At 35.1% G+C, this 25,134-nt stretch overlaps 1 protein-coding gene across 6 annotated transcripts in view; it reads right to left on the bottom strand.

Moving 5' to 3' along the window:
* LOC131824150 (contactin-4) overlaps positions 1 to 25,134 on the bottom strand; it is a 938,389-nt gene that overhangs the window by 788,801 nt on the left and 124,454 nt on the right. For 5 of the 6 annotated variants that reach the window (XM_059161541.1, XM_059161538.1, XM_059161545.1 and 2 more), the window contains exon 2: positions 17,109 to 17,149. The exons of the other annotated variant lie outside the window; for it this stretch is intronic. The gene's annotated coding sequence lies outside the window, so the exon portion shown is untranslated. The remainder of the gene's footprint in view (positions 1 to 17,108; positions 17,150 to 25,134) is intronic. 6 annotated transcript variants of the gene reach the window in all.

The following is a 25,134-nucleotide window of genomic DNA, read 5'->3' as shown; positions in this document are numbered from 1 at the left end:
CTTCAATAATCTTAGAACAACAATACAGTACAAAGTACACTAGAGATTTACAATTATCTATTTCCCTTGATTAACTTCAATTAAAACAAAGACTAGACTCTAGGAGTGGCCATTTAAATTGCTAAAAGTAAACATGCAAATATTAAATTTAGCAGTGTTCTTTTTCCCTTTGTGATTTGCATATTTTGTCTGCTATTCTTGTGTGAATATGATAGTCTCTAAAAGACAAGAAATAGGGGTGCCCATGTGGCTCAGTCGGTTGAGCATTCAACTCTTGATTTTAGCTCAGGTCATGATCTGAGTGAGGGTGCTAAGATCAAGCCCCTTGTCATGCTATGTTCTCAGCAGTATCTGCCTGAGATCCTCTCTCTCCTTCTCCCTCTTCCCCTCCCTGTGTGTGCGCACTCTCTCTCTCTCATAAAAAAATAAAATCTAAAAAAATAATAAAGGACAAGACATAAATTTAAAATAAGTTTAATTGGCATAAAAAGCTAAAGACTAAATGTAGATAAAATACCCTGGCAAACAAAGAGTAATAAAAAAAAAAGTAGTAAGTAGTTTTCAAGACAATCTTGGTTTTTAGTCTTTAGTCAGCAGTGTACTGACTTCAGAAAGAACTAAATATTCTGCAGCACTCTGGATGACATACCAATTGGAACACCAAATACTACTATCAAGACAGGATGTACTTAAAAAGGACTCAGCATTTAATAAATCACCATACTTAAGCATTTTGGTCAAGTTTCCTAGTGCATTGGCTTTTAAATCATCAGTTCTAGGGCGCCTGGGTGGCTCAATGGGTTAAGCCGCTGCCTTCGGCTCAGGTCATGATCTCAGGGTCCTGGGATCGAGTCCCGCATCGGGCTCTCTGCTCAGCAGGGAGCCTGCTTCCCTCTCTCTCTCTCTCTGCCTGCCTCTCTGTGTACTGTGATCTCTCTCTGTCAAATAAATAAATATCTGTCAAATAAATAAATAAAATCTTTAAAAAAAAAATCATCAGTTCTATTAAAATCTATAGCTTAACCCAGGGAAAAAAAAAACATATTTTTATTCTAAGAGATAAGGGGTATAATCAAAATGATGGCCTATGATTTTAAAATTATTACAAGCAATATCATTTCGCACCTAATGAATCTCTTCTAATCTTCTTTCTTTTCCTTTCTTATTTCATATAGGATACATCATCAATGGGAATGCAAGAAAATAAGGTTAAAGAAAAAAGTAGTTTCCATTGTTCTTAATAAAAATATTCTGGAAAATTTTGTAAACATACTTTAAAATATCAAAATGTCATGAATATTGAAGCAATAACAGTATCTCAAAAGAATACACAAAAAATGTAATACAGGTTAATTAAAGACGTAAATGTTTTGCTAAAGAGTCATTCGGAAATGAAGTCGATTTTATTTGAGTAGGATCCACACATTAAATTATGAGCAAAAACTTTAGCAACAATTTTTTTTTAACCATTCATGTAGGTTGGAGGAAAACATAAATCCAATTAGTTCATTAGAAACTGGTGGCTTTAATATCTATAATCTGTCCATTCATTAAATGTTATATAATAGCACCTATTATATGCAAGCAATATTCCAATTCCTATATACATGAATGTATAATATGAATAGAAATCATCACAGGTTACACTGCCACACATACACTGCTGACTGGATTTGGGTTAATAAACTTAAATCAGTGAAATTGAGTTTGATGTATTCACTTTCCAAACAGTTGTTTTTATTATATGAAATACACTGGACGAAAAAGAACATGTCAATTAGACAACTGGCCCAAATGGGAAAACAACATTCTTCTTTTTAATGTTTATCTTCATGGCACAGCTTTAATAAAACTATACCAACTTTATTTTTCAATGGGATCCATGGTATATAATATACAGAAAAATAAGGAACCTGTCTATAGAATATATTCTGAGTCAAGAAAAATTACTAACTTTTAAAAATAGGACCAAAGCTTTTTTTTTTTGCCAGCATGTCACCCTAATTGAAGAGACTATGTTATATTTTATAAGTAGGGCTGAATATCCTTGCAGTCCATGAATATCAAATAAAAAATGGCAATGATCCTATGAAGAAGTAGAAGGAAGGGTAAATTTATTCTTTCTTTTCATTTTATTACCAAATTCTCTTCAATGACTTTGATGACACAAAAACTTATTTTCTAAGGGATCATTAGTGATATAGCCCAATTTTACCTCTAAAAAAGAGCAAGAGTGTTCAAAATCAAATGGAAACACAAAAATGAAAAAATTTGAGGAAAGCAGATCTAAACAGATATTCTTTCATTTATCTGGTACCCCTTAATTTTGCTGTTATTGTTAACAAATACTTTGAGAATATAAGGTCAATGGGTTTTATTAGCATTCCTGGAGCAAATATTTAATATCCTAGATGGCCATGCTCAACTTCCCAAATGTTAATTGATGCCATTATAAATTGCTTGTGGCATATTCAAGGTGCACCAGGAAATTAATGACAGCTTATACAACAGAGAATACATTTTAAAAACCGGCCAGGAGGACTGGCTTTTCATTAGTTTCTTTTGTATGGTAAGAAGTAAGGCATTCTTATTTGGAATTCTGAAAATACTCCTTTGATGAAACTGTAAATAGGTGACAATGCATTAGCATTATAAGCAGAACTTCTCTTCCTCAGATTTATGTGTAAAATATTCAAGTTCCTTTACTAAATATTCCTTTAAGGTAATCTCTTCCTCAATTAACTAGAACTAGAGCAAAATCAGTGACAGTTTCTATTCTAAATTACTAGGCATTATACTGAACATTCAATATTATGGTCTGTGTTTCCAATGATTGCAGTTTACTTTTGTCTTCATTCACAACTTTCTAAGATTTAAGAATTATACTGTAATAGATAAAATCTTTAAAAAAAAAAAAAGAATATATTTATTTACTTGACAGAGAGAGATCACAAGTAGGCAGAGAGGCAGGCAGAGAGAGAGAGAGAGAGGAAAGCAGGCTCTCTGCTGAGCAGAGAGCCCGATGTGGGACTCAATCCCAGGACCCTGAGATCATGACCTGAGCCGAAGGCAGCACTTAACCCACTGAGCCACCCAGGTGCCCTGTAATAGATATATTCTTAGGGGGATAACATTTAGTATATTTGAATATCATTATGCAGTGCAAAACAAATGAGCATACACATGGAGAGATACAATGCCAATTCCTTCACAATCAATAGTTTCCTTTATTTCCCACTCTTATCACACAATCACCTTTCACTTTAGCGCTCTCAATCACCATAAGTTCAAAGAAGTATATAATAATAAAGCATACAACCATAATAGAAACAAATATAAATATAATAAGTATATGATAATGGTAAGAGCAAGATTTAATGACAATTAACAATGATACTTTTCTGAAGAAGGCAGCATTCTGAGAATGCCCCAAGATCCCTGCCCCTTGGTATATATACACTAATACCCTCCTATTAATGAGTGTATGGCAGTTAATAGAATGGATTTCAAACCAATGGCTGGACTATTTTATATGACTCAAGTGAATAGATTTAGGCCTCTAATCAGTCAGCACTGAATTATTTGAAAAAGAGATTCTCTTGGATGGTTTTGACCTAATCAGGTCAGATCTCAAACTCTCTCTATTCATAAAGGAAGAGGTTTGAAGTGACATAAATTACCCTGCTGACTGAACAAGTAAGCTGCTGTGTGTAAGGTACTTACAATGGGTACTGCATGGCAAGGACCTGAGGGTAGAGTTTGGCTGACAGTGAGCAAGGCAAGAGTCTAAGACCTCACTGCCACAACTGCAAGGAAATGAATATTGCCAATAATCTGAGAAAGTTTGGAAACAATTACTTCCCTAATTGAACCTCCAGATGAGAACACAGCCCACTGACACTTCAATCTTAGCATGATGAAACCCTGAGTGAATAACACAACTAAAATATGCTGACTCCTGGCCCATGGAATTTGTGAGATAAGAAATATTTTTTTTTTTTTTTTATTTCTATACCTCTGGTAATGTATCACACAGCAACAAAAATGCAATACAGGTGTACTATCATGTACTGAATATTTTATAAGGCTTTGCTAGGAATTGTGCTAAGTTTAATATTTATTGTTCCATTTAATCCTCAAATTCATAAGACAAAAGCTGTTATTAACCCCATTTTATAGATGATGAAGTAAGATTTACAGGGTAAATAACTTGTGTTATTCTCAGCTATGGTGAAATTTTAATATGATCTCGTTTAATTGCAGAGCTTGTGTTCTGAAACACTCTATTCTACTCTCCCTGAAAGAAAGTACAATGAGGCCATGATCATAAAGTGTGAATCCCATTTTGCTATAAATCAGCTATGCCTTTAATGGGAAACACTGACTCTCCCTTCTCATCCTTGGTCTAAAGCCCTTTCAAATCTGAGATTCATGAAATTAAATACTTTCATTTTTTAACTGGTCACATAGTAATGAATGTAGTTTTATATTTAAAAAGTTAAGTGATAAGAGCCAAATAAGTGAGCCATGTTCTCTCTATGAAACCCAAAACCTATGTTCAAAACAACATTTTTTTTTTTTGTTTTGGGGTGATGTGTATCTCCGGAAAGGGATTAGGAGACACTAAGAGATACTTATTTTAAAATCTATTTCCGGCACAAAGCCCAGCTAAAGCAGAAATTGAAAATTATTCAAAATCCCTCTGCAGGGATCTTCAACAGAATAAAATATCTAAAAGTGGGGCTCTATAACAACACTTATTATATAGGGGATAAGGTATAAGTATATTCCTGGGTTCTTCTAAAGAAAGTGTCCATGGCAAGAGGTACCGGTACCTCTTGTACAGGTACCTCTTGTACAGTACCAGTACCTCAGCTCACAGTACTGTGAGCGGAAACCAAAACCACAGTATGGTAAGACAAACTTTTTCCCCCTCTGTGACTTTCAAGGTCTCAGACTTCCATTCCATTTCTTTCCAATTCAATGAGTCTCATTTGCATGTTCTTCTACAACCTTCTTCTCCTCCCTCCATTCAATTATTTGCCCAATCTATGCAGTTCCAACTGCTTTTGTCACTAGGGTTCTTATTAACCTGAATAAGATCTGACCTTGCCCCTGTGAATGAACTAGGGCCTTTTGCATAACCCCTAACAGTTCTACAAGAAAAGATAAATGAGGCTATTTCACCTATCTGCTGTCTTTCATAAGCACTAACTTAGCTGAAGAACAAAATATTTGTCATGCAATGACATATAATTGGTGCCTTATCTCATTTCAGAGGTCTTTCCATGAGACCTGATATGACTATACCAAACTCCTTATGTGAAGTCCTCTCCGGATGTGATAGCACATGCTTGCCTCCAATGATTCAACTTTTTATTTTTCACAGCATTCCTTCTCCCCCTGACTAAACAGTTCAGTTTCTCTAAGTAGTGATAGTGACAGCAGCAACATATATCTTGGTTATTGAAGGCATTCTACAGTTTTTTTAAGGTAGTTTATTCAACACAGCAGATGATTCCACTCTCATAACCTAGCTAGTAGCTTCAGTCTCATTAGAAAACTTCCTATGTATTTGGAAGTCCAAGGGAATACCTTCAACATGCCCATGTTAGCTCTTTACATTTATAACCTGATTTCTCCATTACAACAAATCCTCCTCCTAAAGTTCAGCTGAATTTCACCACATCAAGACAACACAAACAGGCTACAATATGCTTCTTTATGTTGTCAGAGGGCTATGTCTGCCACTTTAACAGGCTTTTCCTTTTACAAATCCACCAAGTGGCTATTTTCCATGTTAACCTAAGAGAGTGCTCAAGCTCATCATCCAAACTTCCAGATATGATGAATGACTGAGACAAAAAACACTTTTGTTAAGGAAGCAGCCCATATAAAGCTTGTAAAGCTTTGATTGATCATGTTTACGCAGTGGATACAAATGTTATTGGCCTTTTAAAAATACTGGGGTTGGTGGGGGAGTTATGTATTGTTTTCCTCTCCTTTCTGAAAACGGCTTTTTTTAGACCAGTGTGTGCTTGGGTTTACACAATGGAATGGTATGGAATAGTGGTTAACCAGTGATTTTCTATAAACAAAATTGATTCCCTTTCTCTAGTACATGAGATATAAAATGGTTCACCTAAGAGCAAGCCCTGAATATTCTGTTTTCTTTTTAGGGATGGTTTTTGTTTGTATTTTTTGTGTAAGACAAACAAAAGCAATTTGAGTTAATAAGGCAAAAAGCTTGATTTTGGCTCTGGAGCCCAACATTAATAAGCTTTTAAAAATATTTTGAACACTTTATTTAAAGTATAAAATAAAGATTAATTCATTCAGCTAATCTTTCAATAATTACTAATTGCATACCTAATATGGGACAGAACTTTTATAGATTCTCAGTTTATAGCACTGAACAAACAAGTCTCTGCTCTCACATAGTTTACTCTAGATGGGGAGAGAGACAATAAGAAATGAATACATAACACATAGGGAATGCATACTGCCATGTGGAAATGAGAAAAAGCAGAGGAGCTACGTAGGGAGACTCTTCAAGAGATGAAGATCAAGTAAGACTGCTCTGAGGAGACGACATCTGCTCTGAGGAGCAGAGATCCAAGGCAGTAAGGGATCCAGCCAAGCAGGCATCATTTGGGTTCCCTCAAAGCAACCCAAATGAGGGAACCAATGAATAAATAAGTCTTGAGTGGATTGAAAAGGACAATAAATATCAATATATGTGAACAATTTTGGAAGACTTTAGTGACCTGCTATTATCTTATCTTCTAAATGCCACATTTTCTACCATTTCTCTGTCTAGACATGGGTCACTATTTGTTCACCAAAACACAATTCACCATGAGATGACACTGTGAAGCCCAGAATAACTTGTGTCACTCAAGTAATACATATAGACCAACATATAATCATCTGCGCCATAGCTCAGTTTTAGAGCCATTTTATCATAGAGAATACAGTCCTTAGCAATTTCCTTTTTAATCAAAAAAGATACCTAATATGACAAGAAATCCCCAACCCAGACTACAACATCAGCCAAAGTAGAAAAATAGCAATTTCCCCTGCAAAACTGATTTCAAAACTATCATCATCCGTCATCATCATCATCAATCACAGGAGGCAGCTGCTTTGGCAGCATTATTTTAAGTCCATATTTAACTAGATGACAACTTAACCTTCTTAGGGAAGCAGAGTAATCTCTCCTTACAACCTCAACCAAGTACAGGAAAGTATATTTGCTCTAATGTAGAAATTGGCTTTCATCTGATTTCATAAACACGCAATGGCATTTGATGATTTAATAGGTACTTGGATTTTTCTTTTGAACATTCAACACTCTATCAAAGCTGGTGAAGACTGCACAACTCAAAGATTATTGAGGTTACGACATTAGCAAGAACTTATAAACAGAACTGACTATATGAGGGCCAAGTAGAAAGGCATCCATGCAATTCTACCTTGTAGAAAAAGAAGAGACCTGTGACCACATATATAGAACACAATGTACTTATGTGTTACACACAATAGATACATTACTTTCCACATTGCATGCTGTATTCTCCATGTACTGTACACATCCATGCTCCAAGCCATATCTTCCTATCTGTATTTGCACTAATTACTAATTACTTAGTGACCATCATCACCATCTCCATATATGCATATCCTAACCATAAACACTGAACAAATTCAATGCCAACCTCTTCCAAAAATTTCTCCTAGATTCCCAGAGAGAAGTAATTTTTGCCATTTTTGAACTCCCCATCAGACTTCACCTATACATCTTCCGGGTACTCATATTCTATCTTGCATTATAGTTATTTGCATCCATCATACCCCTTCTCCTGTAAATGGAAAAACAAGTTCACAATTATAATAACAGCTTATTTTTATTTACTAAAATAGTATTTACAGGGGCACCTGGGTGGCTCAGTGGGTTAAAGCCTCTGCCTTCAGCTTGGGTAATGATCTCAGGGTCCTGGGATCGAGCCCCACATCGATAATGAGGGTTGAATACTTGTTACCTGAATGAATAAATGAACAAAATGGGATGGAAGAGACACGTAATATAGTTCACTGTGGACAGGTAAAAGATAATGCTTTTCTCAAAAATAAGGGCAAATCAAAGGTTCTGAGGTTTCTAGATGCATTATTCTTAAAACCTTTATGGTTTTACATGTAGAAACTTTTTTTTAAAAAAGATTTTATTTATTTGACAGACAGAAATCACAAGTAGGCAGAGAAGCAGGCAGAGAGAGAGAAGGAAGCAGGCTCCTGCGGATCAGAGAGCCCGATGCGGGGCTCAATCCCAGGACCCTGTGAGTCAAAGGCAGAGGCTTTAACCCACTGAGCCACCCAGGTGCCCCATACACGTAGAAACTTTTACATTGTTCAAAATATTATCTGATAAATAATCATTGCTACAAACACGTCTCATGATCTACATTCCAAAAGACTATGTAATAAAAACAATGACTATATAGTGGTTTGCCCACAGGAAAATACTGGAAACAAAAGTAAAAGCACTTTTGTAATTCAGGATATTTAATGTTTAGTGTTTAACTATGAAAAGATTTGAATAGCCTATTATAATGTTTAATTAAAAATACTCTGAAGTTGGGGCGCTTGGGTGGCTTAGTGGGTTAAAACCTCTGACTTTGGCTCAGGTCATGATCCCAGTGTCCTGGGATCAGCCCCACACTGGGCTCTTTGCTCAGCAGGGAGCCTGCTTCCTCCTCTCTCTCTGCCTGCCTCTCTGCCTACTTGTGATCTCTGTCAAATAAATAAATAAAATTTTTAAAAAAAATATTCCGAAGTCAAATTGAGAAATATTTTGTATATTTATCTTCTATAATATGTATATGTTTCCATATTAAATACAAGGCTAAGTCCTATAACTGAAAAGCTGTTGTTGCAGGGGTGCCTGGGTGGCTTAGTCAGTTAAGTGTCTGACTCATGGTTTTTGCTCAGGTCTGCAGGGTCTTGAGATTAAGCCCCGCATTGGGCTTCCCCTCGAGAGTCTGCTTGAGATTCTTTCCCTCTGCTCCTCCTCCCCACTTAGCATGTGCAAGTGCACTCTTTTCTCTTTCTCTAAAATAAATCTTTAAAAAACAACAATAACACCTTTTGTTGCAGATAAAACTGTTCACATAACTCTAAGGATAGAACCGCTCCCCCTTTTCCTTTGGTAACCATATTCCATATAATATATTTTGGGAGTTTCTGGCTTAACAGAAGATAAAACCATAATCATTTATTAGAAAGGAAATGAGACTGGGAGAATCCAGTTGATTTGTGATTTGTTAATTGATTTGTGATCTTTTTAAAAAAATTTTTTAAAAAGAGATTTTATTTATTTGACAGAGAGATAGCAAGAGAGGGAACACAAGCAGGGGGAGTGGGAGAGGGAGCCCAATGTGGGGCTTGATCCCAGGACCCTGGGATCATGACCTGAGCTGAAGGCAGATGCTTAAAGACTGACCCACTCAGGTACCCTTTTTTGTGATCCTAAGCTGCCACTTTCAGAAATAAAACCTTGGGCAAAATAGATACATTGATGCAGTAACTTAACTTTCTGAGTAGCTTATTTGTGCGAGGTACATTCTGGGTATATGATGAGTAAGACAGGCAGGCTGGGGAATATCACAATTGATAGGTTCCCAGGTGATGATTCATATTTACAGAAAAAGGCAATAACAGTGTGTACACTGAGCATCATTCTTCTGCTGTAATTAATTTCCCAAAATCTTTTACTGCATGGAATCTCTTGTAACTATTCTTCGTAACTAGAGACTTTGAAGAAGACTAAAGAAAATAATTAGGAATCTTAACAATGTACTATATATATTTAAAACTGTTACCATTTTAATTTAAAACAATAAAAGTAGATGCATGTATTTTCTCATAGACAAATAACTGCATAGTGAAAAATTCTAAGTTCAACCTAATATTTCATTTTATTATTTGAGTATCATTGGTCCTGTGTCATGAAAAATGATATACCTTTCAGCTACCTTTAACAAGGTATCCTATCATAAATCATAAACTGTCTAGCATTGCTGAAGTTTGCATATTTTTTTGTGAATCAATATTTTTACCCCAAAAGTAAATAGTTGCTTTTTGAGAATTATCCTTTCTACGACCCCTTCCTCCAACTTCACTAGCACAAGACCGACATAATGGATGCGTGTGTGTTTGTATAAACATGGGTGCTCGCTCGTTCTCCTTTACACACACACTCTTACATGAACATCTTGCTAGATGTTAATTTTTTTAGGATATTACTGGTTGTAACTATTTTCCTCAGGTACAGATGGGATTCTTAACCTAAAACTCTGCCAGAATTCTGTTTAATAACAGCTTTGACCTATTTTCTTTCCATTTACCCTACAATTTAATTTGTACTCTGCTTATCTTGGACATTCTTCTCTTCCAACCATCTTTTCTTTCCCAAATTTTTGACAATTCTGTGGCTGAGATAGAGTAAGGTGCCATAATCATGCAATCATTTACTTATTCATTCAAAAAATTGTCATCAAGGCAATGTGCTGGCTCTTGTGGGAATAATAATGAAGGGATTTTATAATATCTCTTCTCCTGAAAGGAAACTTTTAATGGGGCTTTTTTTGGCCATTGTACTTAAACATTTCTTTCTTTCTTTCTTTTTTTTTTTTTTTTAAATGATAGAACTGCTATCTTTGACATTTGCTTTAAGTAGCTTCCAAATAGCTATTTTGGTTCTGGGTCTTAGCTATGATAAGAATGATGGAAGGAACATTTTAAACTGAGGATACTGGCTTGAAGTTAAAGTATAATTATTATAGAAAATGTTCATCAATTCAGCACATGTCTTTGTACCAGTGTAATATGTAAATACTATTTTATTTTATTTTAAAAATTTTATTTAACCATTTGACAGAGATCACAAGTAGACAGAGAGGCAGGCAGAGAGAGAGGAGGAAGCAGGCTCCCTGCTGAGCAAAGAGCCCAATGCGGGACTCGATCCCAGGACACTGGGATCATGACCTGAGCCAAAGGCAGAGGTTTTAACCCACTAAGCCACCCAAGCGCCCCAACTTCAGAGTATTTTTAATTAAACATTATAATAGGCTGTTCAAATCTTTTCATAGTTAAACATTAAACATTAAATATCCTGAATTACTAAAGTGCTTTTACTTTTGTTTCCAGTATTTTCCTGTGGGCAAACCACTATATAGTCATCGTTTTTATTATATAGTCTTTTGGAATGTAGATCATAAGACATGTTTGTAACAATGATTATTTATCAGATAATACTTTGAACAATGTAAAAGTTTCTACGTGTATGGGGCACCTGGGTGGCTCAGTGGGTTAAAGCCTCTGCCTTTGACTCACAGGGTCCTGGGATTGAGCCCCGCATCTGGCTCTCTGATCAGCAGGGAGCCTGCTTCCTTCTCTCTCTCTCTGCCTGCTTCTCTGCCTACTTGTGATTTCTGTCTGTCAAATAAATAAAATCTTTTTTAAAAAAAAGTTTCTACATGTAAAACCATAAAGGTTTTAAGAATAATGCATCTAGAAACCTCAGAACCTTTGATTTGCCCTTATTTTTGAGAAAAGCATTATCTTTTACCTGTCCACAGTGAACTATATTACGTGTCTCTTCCATCCCATTTTGTTCATTTATTCATTCAGGTAACAAGTATTCAACCCTCATTATCCCTCATGCATGGGTCTGGAAACTGATCATATAAAGATGAATGTAAAGGTTCCTGTTCTAACAGAGCCCTTATCTCATTTTAAAAAGAAAAACATAATAACGATAATAATCCACACAGTGGTTGGTGACTTAAGAGATGCTCACAGTTATCAAGTAAGAACAACACTGCCTTGGAGAGTCAGAGAAAGCTTCCAAGGGGGAGGCCCTTAAAAAGGTAGGCTTTAAAAGAAAGAGCTATTTTTAAAATGAGTTTACCAGGTTTAAGAGGACAGCAGATAGAGGTCAGTAACATGTCTGAAGAAGAATATTTGCCAAGGTATGCTGGTAAAGAAATTGAGAAGCTTAGGGTATTTGAGGTGATGAGGTACAAAGTAGATTGTGGTCAATGTGGTCAGGATCCTACATACCAAACTAAGGAATTTAGCTGAAATACTATAAGAGGAAAAGGTTACAGATCAAAGCCATCAAAATTTCCATCTTTGGTTTCCAAATTATTACTGTTCTTGTGCATGTCAATGTGAGCAGACTTGGACTGACTTGTTGCATATGGAGAGCATTTTTAAAGGAAATTTCACCAGTTCCTCTGCTGTTGGTCCCCTGTGAGTTTATGAGGACCTGAAAAAGCAGTGAGTGATTTTGTGATTATAATTAGTGTCTGTATAGTGTTTACTTTCCCAATGCTTACTACAGAAGAAAGAGTAACACATCCAGGTTTTCTTCTTTACCCATACCTTATAATCATACTATAGAACAGGAAGGTTCAAGGATTATTTTCCCCCTACCAATTTAAATAATGTATGATATGGTATGAGGGTATGTACTTTGACCTATAATCTGCCTTGAATTACTGCCTTGAATACTGAATTACTAAATTGGTGTTACAAAGAATCTCTGCTCTAAGTTCAACTTTTTCAGCAACCCTTCCCAATTAACATTTCCCATCTTGAATCTTTCCACCAATCTCAAGTATTAAGCAAATGCTTTAGAGATTTCCTTTTTTATTATTTTCTCCCATTTTTTGGCCTGAGCTCTACCTTCCTGTTCAAAAACCAACTTCCTAAAATTAAGAGAGGAAACGTGATCCTAAAGAGAATAAAGAGTGTATGTCATGTATCTTTTTGCCCTCAGAACCTAGCATAAAGCCCAATGTATGCTAAGCACTCATGAGTATTACATGGATGGATACATGGATGAATGAATAGGCAAGTAATGAAGTAAGAGGAAGAAAGAAATGGCAAGGATAAAGGAAAATGTAGCCAGAGAGGGAGAGGAGAAGAAAGGAAAGGGAAGAAGAAAAGAAAGTAAAATAGAAATGGAAAGTAGAGCAGAAAGAAGAATACCGTTGTATCAGTGATTTTACCTGCATTAGTCAGGAGGTTGAACTGCAAATAACAAAGACCCTAGTTAGTATAGCTTATATAACAGGGTAATTGATTGGGTCCTATAGCTCCTTATTACCCTAGGATATAGCTCAAGATTGAAGGAAAAATTGTAGCAGCTGAGTTCACAGAAGTGGAGACACTGTTTCAGGACTCTCCCTGCTCCCTGGTCAATTTTGTCTGGGTATCTTGGCTTAGCCTAACTGTATGGACATTAGTCACCTTCTTCTTTAGAGACTATCTCACTCTTAATGTTCCTACTCTGATGATATTTTTAGGGTATAGGTCTATTCTATCTTGAATTCCTTTGTCCAGAGGATTAGGAACTGTGAAATTGATGCAACTTGGGACCCTAATCCAAGAATTTTGATCAAAATAGCTATATCTATTTTAAAAGGCATACAGTTTTAAATTAGGACACTGCTTTCTGGATTGCAGAGGTTACTTTATTTCTAAATTATGCTAAAAGATCACAGACATTAAATACTAACTTAACATTTAATAAAAGAACAGTTAGACTGCATAATCAGGCTTTAAATAGTATTAGCTGATAACAAATAAACTTGGCCAATTCTGGATAATGTCAACTTCTGTTCCACCAACTTCATGGCAGGACATGAAGATAAAAAATGATGAAGTATAATACATACATTAAGCTCCATAAAACTACAGTTGTCATTATAGTTCTCATTTCAGCTGTTATTAATATTAAAGAAATGTTAAGAAGCTGAACAGGAAGGGTCAAAGAAAGTATCTCCTGCCTTGTAATTCCTATCAAAGATATCTCCTGGCTCTTGGATAAAATAATTATTACATGTTGAATTCCTTAGATAATCATTCTTCCCAGCACCAATACACTTTTTCATGGTCTCTAGCCCCAAACCTCACACCATGCATGCAGATGCAGAGATTCTTACTTTTCTAGTATTTTTCATCACTGAGGAACTATGTTCAAAGGATGATGTGAGATGATTTTTCCAATGGGGCAGAAAACAAGGAATAAGTGAGATGAACATCAAGAATATTTGTTAGTCACAAGGGACCATGCTTTAGATGAGCTACAAAAGAAGGAACAAGTTGATAGCAATGACCTTGAGCAGGAGTTTTGACTGTAGGGCACTGTGAAAAAGGCAACCCTCAAACTAGACATTGCAAGTTAAGTACAACTTTGAAATTTAAGGACTGGAAGAAAAGAGTATCTCTGACAAAGGAAACAGAATAAAAGGCAGAAAGGTAGGATCAGATATTGGGCACAACAGCAAATGATAAGTAGCAGGAGAATCAGTAACACAAGATAAAAAAGTAATTGTGGGAACATTCTCAATGTCAGCATTATAACTATCTTCCTAATCCCTGCTATATTCAGCAATAACATAGAAATAAAAATGTAATTTAGTAGAATTACAGTATTTACAACTTTTCTAATTAGTATTATAATGGCCTCTGAAAATAAGCACAGCTATGTTATTTACATGTTCATATAATTTCAACACACAAAGAATATTCACTAATTGTTAATTTTTAAATATTTCCCTTAAAATGTCCTTATGCTGACTTATATTCTTTTGAAGGGAAATACACATTTACATACTGCCTTTGTCAAGGCCATGCTGAAAACCACCCTGGGCCATAAAAAGATATTTTTACTAACAGCATATAATCAAACATGCACTTCATTCGTCATTAAAACTTACTATAACTATTCAATAGCTATGTAGCAATTGCAATGAAAACAATAAAGTTGATTTGAAACTATAATGCCTGTGATTTGTCTCATAAAATACAGAAAAGAATTCCTGTAAAAGAAATAATATATGCAAAGAACACGTTATTCCCATTTGATTTACAAATGTTTAAAATATAGTTTTAATATCTGGCACTCATGATAACTACTTTTTTTAAAACGAAGTTAGTGTCTTAATAAGCTTTGCTGCTTGTTGTTATCATTTTCACGGATTAGTTATATACATTCTTTTTTTTTTTGTTATATACATTCTTCTAAACAATGAGTAACTAATCTGGTATATGTAGGCCAATCCATATAAAATGGACACCATCTTACCGTTTTTCACCTACAAGACTAACTTTTTTTTTTTTTGATTCACCTACTCGATTAAAATCATATAATAACAAAATTTCAGAGTGAGAAAAATGGCACAAGATACCTCCGGAGTCCCTAACCTGGTTCTTAAAAATCCCCTCTACTGAAAAAGAGAGGTCATTTCATATCTGCATTTGTAATGTGTGTAATAAAGAGCTTAAAATATTATGTGAATGAATGGGAACACAAGGGAGTATTCAATGCAGAATAAGCCCGATACTCAAACGGATCTTTCACAGTATTTAGATACTTCCAGTATTTTTTAATAAAAAAGAAGTGCCCATCTCAAGCAAATATCGAACCTCACAATATAAAAAGTATCTGAACATTATTTAGTTTTTTAAATGACCAAATTAAAAGATATGAAGCCTTATATGTAGACTAAAAATATAATACGTTTATTTGATAACATTTTTTCATCTAAGTAGCTTGGAAGATTCAAGTGAATTATTCAAATCTAGAAAAGAAAACCACCAAGAAAATAGATATTTTAATGTTTTCCAGCCTGTAACCTATCCAGGAAGAGAGAAGTCAGATAAAAGATAACCTTGAGCTAACAAGGTCATGAGGAATTCTTTCAAAGTGACTCAATCCTGAGTCTCCATGTCAGGTAGGACAAAAGGACACAGAGGGGAAGCCTGCCTTCTTAGATCTGCCCAGCCCCCAAAATTTAAGCAAACAAAACCACTGCTGATTAGCCAAAGAATCAATTGTACTTTTCTACTGTCCTATCCCAATAAATAAATTTATCTTACACTGCAAAATATTAGTAACAGTTTTACCAATACAAAATTATTCACCTCTAAACTTTAGCTTTTTCAAATATGAAATAAAAATGTTTTAAGGAAGAAGTCATGTAAGAAATCATATATGATTTAGACAACTAAACCATACAAATAAACTGAGCTTAGGGAAATTGAATTGCTTAATATCCCACAGCTCCTGAAAGCAATATTTGTCTCAAAACACTTGAGAACCACTGGCCCAAGGCTGTGATGGCCCAACATGGTAGGATACCATCTGCTTTTTTAGAAGTTTGTCATCGTTGCTATGGGATTGGGTGGTTCATGTCTGTGTCCATGTATCTATGTGTAAGTTAGTCAGGCACTAATACAGTTAAGACTCAATTTTATATTTATCAATAGTCATTCTTAAATGGTCAGTAACCCTTAAGTCTAAAGATCTTCCCCATAAATTAGTATTTTATATTTATTTGCAACTATAACCAAAACGTAAATTGCTAAAACACAACAAATTGATCATTCTCCAGTATATGATGTATATATTAAATCAGAAGGAGTAACAACAGAAAACTTTGTATAAAATATAAAGGTGTTAGCTTGAGAAACAAAAGCTCATTTTGAATTTTTCTACTGAAAACAGAGCCAACTCATCAGTAAAAATGACAACATATAAAATAATGTTTACAGGGGTAAACTGGGTTTAAAAATGCACATGTTGGCAATAACTAGAATTTAACATAACAAAATAGAACTTGTATATGAAAAACACCAAAGGTTTATAGCCAAATAAATATATCAGGGAAAACTAATAAACACTGTGCATACTATAATTATTTTTATAATATATTTAAAATAATTAGTTAACTTTCCTACTTTAAAAACTGAATTTTAAAACACTTTGGCAAATGAAGTTTAATAAAAAGATTTTATTTGTAAATGAATTTTTTGGTCTACACATTACATTTAAAATCACTTATTACCTTAGAGTTTATCATAAAATCCATTGCTACTGCTTTCTGTATATATTATTTACATAAAATAGAGCTATTTACTAATTCTATAATTTAAGGAAATGTGGTCCTTATCAATAGTCATAGTCTTTGTATAATTTGTAAAACAATTTATATGCTACATAACACATACATATTTTTATTTAAAAAAATGGTACATACCCCCAAATATGTTATTCATCTCAACTTCAATTGCTCATCACCTACAAATAAAGAAATGGATTTTAGAATAAAACACAAACCTAGGCTTGTTTTGTGTGTGTGTGTGTGTGTGTGCACGCCTGTTTAATGTAGTCAGTTGCATTCCAGTATTGCTGGTTTTAGAATGAAATATCTCAATGGCGGGGTGCCTAGGTGGCCCAGTTTGTTAAGTGTCTAATACTTGATTTCAGCTCAGGTCTCAATCTGAGGGTCACCGTCATGAGTTCAAGCCCCAGGGTGGGAGCCTACCTCAAAAATAAACAAAACTGAAAAGCTGTCTGAATGGGAAGTCATGAAGTCATCCAGAAAAAGTATCTCAGTGAATTACAGAGGATCTGATTTTATCATCATATTCTTTACACTGTGTGGAAGTTACCCTGATGAGTAAGAAAATTGTCATAAATCTAGTATGAAAGCCTGTAGACTGACCTATATTCAATACCTATAATGAAAGAGATACTACTAGTTCTGCTTAATGTACACATTATAGTAAGCATTTGATTTTCATATGAAAGTTAAAAATGGTCTTCATTTAAAATTAAGGAAAAAATTTCCTAAGATCATAAAGAGCAACAATTAATATTCATTCTTTATAAACTAAATAAAAACTCACTTCTCACCATATCTTTAAATTCACTGATGATTTTCAGATCACAATTCACTTTTAAAAACCTGAAATCTAAATTTTTAAGTCTAGATAAATTGTTCAACAATTATAAAAATTTTATTTGTTTTTTTAAGTAATCTCTACACTGAACATGGGGCTCGAACTCATGACCCCAAGATCAAGAGTCAAATGCTCTACTAACTGAGCCAGACATGCACCCCTACAAAATTTTAAATGGTGTGAGGTCTATCCAATATTTAAAAATGCCCCACTTTTCTTACCCTCAAAAATCTAACATTGAACCTTCCTAAATTTAAACTCCAAGAGTTATTGATAATAGTTTGGGCTTAACAAAAATTTGTATTCACATTGTTTTATCTTCAAACGCTCCTTTCAGACCTCCACACCCGTGCAGCCAATTGGCTACCTGACAAACTATTTGGATACTCTAAAGGGATGTCAAATTCAATGTCTCTGAGTACAAACACATAATTTCCTATACCGATTCTCCTCCCATTCTAAATGGTCAACTTCCAGTGTTGATAGTGAATGGCACCACCATAATTCACCAGCCAGAGAGGCAGAAGTCCCTCATGCCTTTCTCTCTCACCTCTTGTAAAAGTAATCAGCCACCACTAGGTCTAGACCACTCTACCTCATACAGTTATCTATTACCATCTCTCTTCTACCTACCATTATTTCATATCCGAAACAGCAGAACCTTCTCACTGCATTTACCCAACCCCCCATTTCAACCCTCTGAAGATGCTTCAGTGTCTTCTCATTAGTCATAAAAATGACCAAAGTTTTTAAACTGGTCGACAAATCCATCATCTACCCTTTGCCAAATATTCCCAGTATCTTCCACCTTTCTCTACCTTGCTCTCTGCACTCCAGATACACTGAAGTATTTTCATTTCTTAAAATCTGTCATGTTCCTTCCTAGTTAAGGGTGTTTATACATATCATTTCATCTGGTATGTTCTCTCCCTTAACTCATTTCTATTCTTAGAACTCAGAACTCTCTTAGAACTTAGAACTTCTCTTAAAACTTAGAACTCTCATAACAATTCTTTCTGTAGATTCCCACTTAAAGTTCACCTTCTAAGAAAAATCTGACACTCTAAGTCATGTCCTCATAATATATTCTCACAGAACATAATATATTCTCACAGAAGCATTATAAATGCTTCTTTAAAGCATTTATAACTGATTGTCTCTGTGACATAACTACATCCCTCACTGTAATGAGGGTAGCATCTATGTTACATCTCTGATGCCTAGCAGAGAGCCTGACATACAATAGATATTAATGAGTAAAATTAAAATGAGTAAGTGAATTTAAATGATAGTTTGGGGTATCTTTTTTTCTAATTGTTTTATTTATTAATTTGACAGAGGACACAGCAAGAGAGGTAACACAAGCAGGGGGAGTGGGCGAGGAAGGAGCAAGCTCCCCACTGAGCAGAGAGCCCAATGTGGGGTTCAATCCCAGGACTCTAGGATCATGACCTGAGCAGAAGACAGACGCTTAAGAACTAAGCCACCCAGGTGCTCCTGGTGTATCTTTTTTATGTTCCATTTGTACCAAGGCATGGTGATATAAATGGAACATAAAAATGTTGTATTCTTGAGGAAAATATTTAAAATTATTCCGGGGTTCCAAAACAAGGAAGTATGGAGGCCAATAACGATGCTTATAAACTGTTAATTGCTTTCTGAAGCCTGAAACAAAATTATTCCCCACATGTAATTCAATGAATAAAATTTAGAAGTGAAATATGTATAAAATAAAAGTTGTATTTCATGAATCCTTTCCATTTACAATATGCTTTCAGATAAATGTTTGACTTAATGTTCAAAGGAGAACACATATTGAGTATCTAGTGGTATTATCTCCAGTTATCAGATAAAAAAGTAGAGTAAGAGGTTTCATGTTTGGCCTGTGGTTGCATTGCTAATAAGCAGCAGAATAAGACCTCTTATCTCTAACTCTTGTGTACTTCCTACTAAATTACAGAGCCTTGGCAGTGATCCAGATGATGTAAACCAGACAAGTTCTCCCAGTGAGCCCATGTTGTAACTCTATGATGATTATGTTACCGCTACACTAAATTTTCATGATAACATATGCAATCTGTACTACTGCATAACTAAGGAAGCACTCACCCCTCAAAACTCAACTCTGCCAACCTGAACTTTCCAAACCCTTCTCCACTGAATTAAGGATTACCTCTGCATCTCCTATTGCAGTTTTTTCTGTTCCATGTTTTATACCCATTTAGAGCATCTCTGCTTTAACTCAACTGTATGTGCTGGGAGCAAGAGGGCTTTCATATATGTACTCCAGCACCTAAGGCGAGGTGACTCTCACCATAGTTACTGAAACCCTGGGTGAGGAATGGGTATATGCAATAGTAAATAAATGAATTAGGCCAGGAACAAGCACAGCACTATATAGTCCTGTGACTTGTAAATCATCAATACTTAAAATCTAGTGAGACCACTATATTGAAATCTGGTTCTTAGTCAGCAGAATGACCATTAATCAAAATACATCATGTGTTTATAATAATATGGCAAAGCTCCTCTTACTGACAAGTTAAAGATCAAAGCAAATTGCATCAAGAGGAAACATTATTTTAAGAAGATAGAATGGATCAAACATTTATAAAAAACCTTACAGGCATTAATACAAAAATGAGAAAATGATACACAATAGGATTTATTTACTCAAAATTTTGAGATATCTTTTCAGTATTTACTGTAGCATGTTGATAAACAGAATGAGATACTCCCTTCCTATTCAGACATTAAGGGTTCTGTATTTGTGACCGCATCAACACTAACTTTTTATTTATTTATTTTTTTAAGATATTTTAGAGAGAGGAAGAGAGAGAGCAGAGGGAGAAGAAGGGGCAGAGGGAGAAAATTTCCAAGCAACCCCATGGAGCATGAAGACTGATGCAGGGCTATATCACATGACCCATGAAATCAGGACCCATGAGACCAGGACCTGAGCCAATACCAAAGTTCAGACACTTAACCAACTGAGCCACCCAGGTACCCTAAAACTAAGTTCCATATTAGTTAGTTTAAAGTAAGCAGCTTTCAGGTTACCTCAGTACACATAATCCATTACACCTCGGTAAATGTATAAATTGATAATGTTGGCATCATTAAATCTCATGCTATTCATAATAAGCATTCATTCAAACTCTACTCAAAAGACAAGTGGAATGGAGACAAATAAATCTTTTGTTTCTGAAATATATAGACTTATGGGTCTTCTCAGCCACTTTGTTCTTCTCTTAGTTCTGAGTAAGTTGTAAGACAGCAGATCTTATCAGTATGACAGATAGGCCAAGATAAATGAAAACTCAATTTTTCCAAGCAACTATGGCCTTTTTCCCAAGCAAAAAATAAACTCAGAGCAATACTATTGAAGGCAAATGAATAGATCTTGTCAAAGCTTCAAGCAACAAGGAAGACAAGTATCTGGTCCCCTTTTAGCATAAACTTGAATCATTTCTGACTAAGGCAATACTGGAAATGCAACTGGTTGATTCTCTGACAGAGAAGGGTGCCACTGACTAAACAGAAGAAAAGGGAAATAGAGAAAAAAACGACAAGAGTAATATATTCTTTGTTAGGACGACATTCATGAAAAGAACAAGCTTCTTTCGGAGTAATTGATAAAGATTAAATTTCTTTATGACAAATGCAATCAACAATGCATCTGTCTTATGCTCAGGAAAATAATTTTATTTTATAAATTTATTTTATAACTTACTAACTCCAGGTATAATACCCGTTCCCATGAGCTCTGTAAAATGACATTTAATAAATTTTTTTATCAGATATATCAGTATAAATCCCTGTCAAAGATTCCTTGGTCCAGTGTCTGGAATAAAGGCGTATTTCTGAGTAGTTCTGTGTAAGGAAAGAAATTCCACAAGCTGATGAAGTTTTTAAGTCTTGGTTGGATGCAAAGAAAAGATCTCTTATAATACCTATGTACTATTGCTTTTCTTGCCAGATGATCAGGTTGTCATTTCAGAATCTAAAAGCTACCTGGAAAATTATCACCTAAAACCAAAGAAAGCTTATTAGATAGCTCACAGAGCAAAGAATCTTATGGAATGGCTGGAACAGTGAAGTGTTGCCAACACTAATTTAATAAGGTGCACTGTCCATGTGATTATCTTTGTTTTTCCACCTGTGCTGTGTATTTCACTTCTTGTTCAAACAGGCCATGGACAATTTTGAGAAAGAAGAATCACTAGGCTCAAATCAGGGAGTCCTAACTCTTCTAGGATCTTTCTTGGAAAAAGCACTTCCCTAGTGAGTTTTTACATCTATGAAGTTAGAGGGGTGTGCTAGAAGACCTTCAAGTCTATGCATGAGAGAATAACTATGATTTCTAGGATGATTTTATCATACTGCTGCTCCATTAAAAGGTTTATTAGGGAGGTCAGTGGAAACCCATAGAAAATCATCTCCAGATTCTCAACAATTTCCCAAGCCATCTATGCCTGTCCTCAATCACTGGAGATAATCCTCAAATGACATTATCCCAAAGTCAAGTATTTCATGAATTGTACATGCCTAGTTCACAAAAGCTTTCTATATAATAGTCAATGCATATAGCCATGAAAGAATGAAGAATAAAGCAAACGCTTTTTAATCGACTATTTAAGAGGTTATGGAAAGGTCATGAGGTAAAGTTATGAGGTAGGTTTCCAGTCGAGAATGCCATCTACTGAGAATCAATATTCATATGATTTTATTGAATGAAGAGTCAACAGTGGATTTCAATCCTGGAGCAGTGAAGAATCTGGTATATAAAAATAAAAGCCCATCAATTCTGAGCATCCCTCCAGGGTTTTTGTGGGTATAAGTTTAATAACTGTCATGTCTCAGAAACAGTTCAGTCTAGCCCCTATTTAACCTTAAAAATATAATAGTGGACAGATCTCCAGTCATGCATAGATGGTTTGAATGCTTGTAACAGGTTCTCCATAACCAACTTCTTAGGATGCAAACAGATCTCTATCAAAAGCTCTCAAACCACCTCAGAAAAAAATAAGACATTTTATAAAAAATTATACTATATACCAAAGTGAAGAATCCTACATCTCTTCCTCAATTCTTCTTTTTAATTTCCACTGACAAACCCATCTCATTTAAAACTTGCTAATCCTCTGGCAGGGCTGCTTTGAAGATGTGGAAGGTGGTAAGGGCTATGAGAAGGGCTCAATTTTAATTATAAGAGAAAATACAACTGAGAAACAGAATATTTTAACACCTCATGTTGTCCATCTATTGTACTGGCAAAGAGCAAAATATTTACACTGTGTTGGTAAGTACAAGGGATAAAAAAAATTCACATACCCACCATTTTTGGAGGGTGATCCACTGGTACAAAATCTATAAAGGATTATTTATCAATATTTATGGAAAGTAATAAAGCATTTTTTTTTTTTACTCCTAAATATCTCTGTAAAATTATATAGTCTAGGGTGCCTGGGTGGCTCAGTCAGTTAAACATCTGCTTTCAGCTCAGGTCATGATCTCAGGGTACTGGAATCGATCGAGTCCAGGATGGATCCAGCTGGCTGCTCAGCGGGGAGTCTGCTTCTCCCTCTCCCTCTGTCTGCCTCTCTCTTTCTCTCTCTGTCAAACGAATAAATAAAACTTAAAGAAAATTATATAGTCTAGGAATATATAGTCATTGGGGCACTCTTTACTGGGAAGCAATTAAATAATGAAGATTAAATAAAATAATGGCTGTCAAGTATATAGAACAAAAAAGTATAAAAAAAAGTATAGAGTAGTTCATGTGATTTTTATTATTAGATGATATGATTTAATTTGAGACAAGTGTTGCTTTCATTATGTAAAAAGAAAAAAACCTATGTGTGTACTGTACAAATCTATACCTAGCACATAATTATTTAAATGCTCTGGTAAGCCTTGCCAACTAGAGAATTTTCTTTAGAGGAATGTATAATTTATAAATAATCATTTGTATTAATTTCCTAGGAAAATTTTGTTTTGAATTAATAAAGTCTAAAAGAGTAGAGAAAAAAACAAAAATCCTTATAATCTTAATCAAAATTAATATAATCCATTAGGACATGATTGAATGAGTTGAAGAGTAGTTTAAATTTTTTTCCAGCATTTTCTTCTCTTTCTGTAACTAAATTACATTCTAGCCATTATCACCCATTCATTTTAGGTGAGTGACAAAAAGAAAAAAAAAATGTGAAGTGAAAGCACATTCATTTGACATTAACCCAAAGTAACCAATTTGCTTCTCATGAGCCTTGGCTGTTGCTGAGGTGCATTTGTTAAATTATAGCAGCAATTTTTCCTCAGGAATCTTCTAATTTTGTTCCAATCACTGGAGTCATGTTTATGTATTTCCTTGCACAGATATACTGCTTCCTCAGAGAACTCTTGAGAATAGAAATTCTTTATCAAATGATTGAATATCAAACAGTGAGATGACTAGCCAGTTAGGTTAAAAATATGAAAAGACATTTAAATTTAAACATAAAGGAGATCATCCGAATGACAAATTATGGGCGATGTAGAGCAATGAATTAGGAGAATTTCTTCCCTTCCTTTTATTCTCAGAGCTTCCCCATACCTAAGAACTAAATCTCAGTCGGACTAGCCTGCTGATTAGAGCTGTGCTGTCCAGTAAAGTAGCCACAGTCCAGATGTGACTACTGAGTACTTTGTCATGTAACTAGTAAAAACTGAAAATGTAGTGCAAACGGTCAGTGTAAAGGATCTCATTCATAACTGTTTTAATATTGGTACTTACTGATCTGAGATCTTGCCCCTCAAAACAAGGCACTGGCCAGCTTGGTATGAAAGGCTTGAGTTTTCAGCTGGGTTAACGGGACAAATCATTTAAAGCCTCTGAGATGTTTTTTTCTTAGCTATAGAGGGCCCACCTGTATGACCAACAACACTGCTATGAAAATCACTTAAGGTATAGATGAGAACTCTTCAAGCCATATACATTACGACACTTTTCAAGTGGCATTAACATTTAGTTTTATCTCAACCAAGAGCATCTGGAACAATTGTTTGTCATTCATCTAAATTGGAGCAGAAGTACCACACCCTTCCTGCCAATCGCATCGCTGTATACGATAGGCAGCAGCTCATTTGTCCAAACATAAGTCATACCTTGGATTATTCCACAATAATTCTTTTTCAAGGGATGCCTGGGTGGCTCAGTCTGTTAAGCATCTGCCTTCAGCTCAAGTCATGATCCCAGGATCCTGGGATGGAGCATCAGGCTTCCTGCTCAGCAGGGAGACTGCTTCTCTTTCTTTCTCTCTCTGCCCCACCCTACTGCTC

Source organism: Mustela lutreola, chromosome 2 (assembly GCF_030435805.1).
Source record: "Mustela lutreola isolate mMusLut2 chromosome 2, mMusLut2.pri, whole genome shotgun sequence".
NCBI lineage: Eukaryota > Metazoa > Chordata > Mammalia > Carnivora > Mustelidae > Mustela > Mustela lutreola.
The sequence above is the reverse complement of the archived record's forward strand: the minus strand, read 5'-3'. Positions and strand labels throughout refer to the sequence as shown.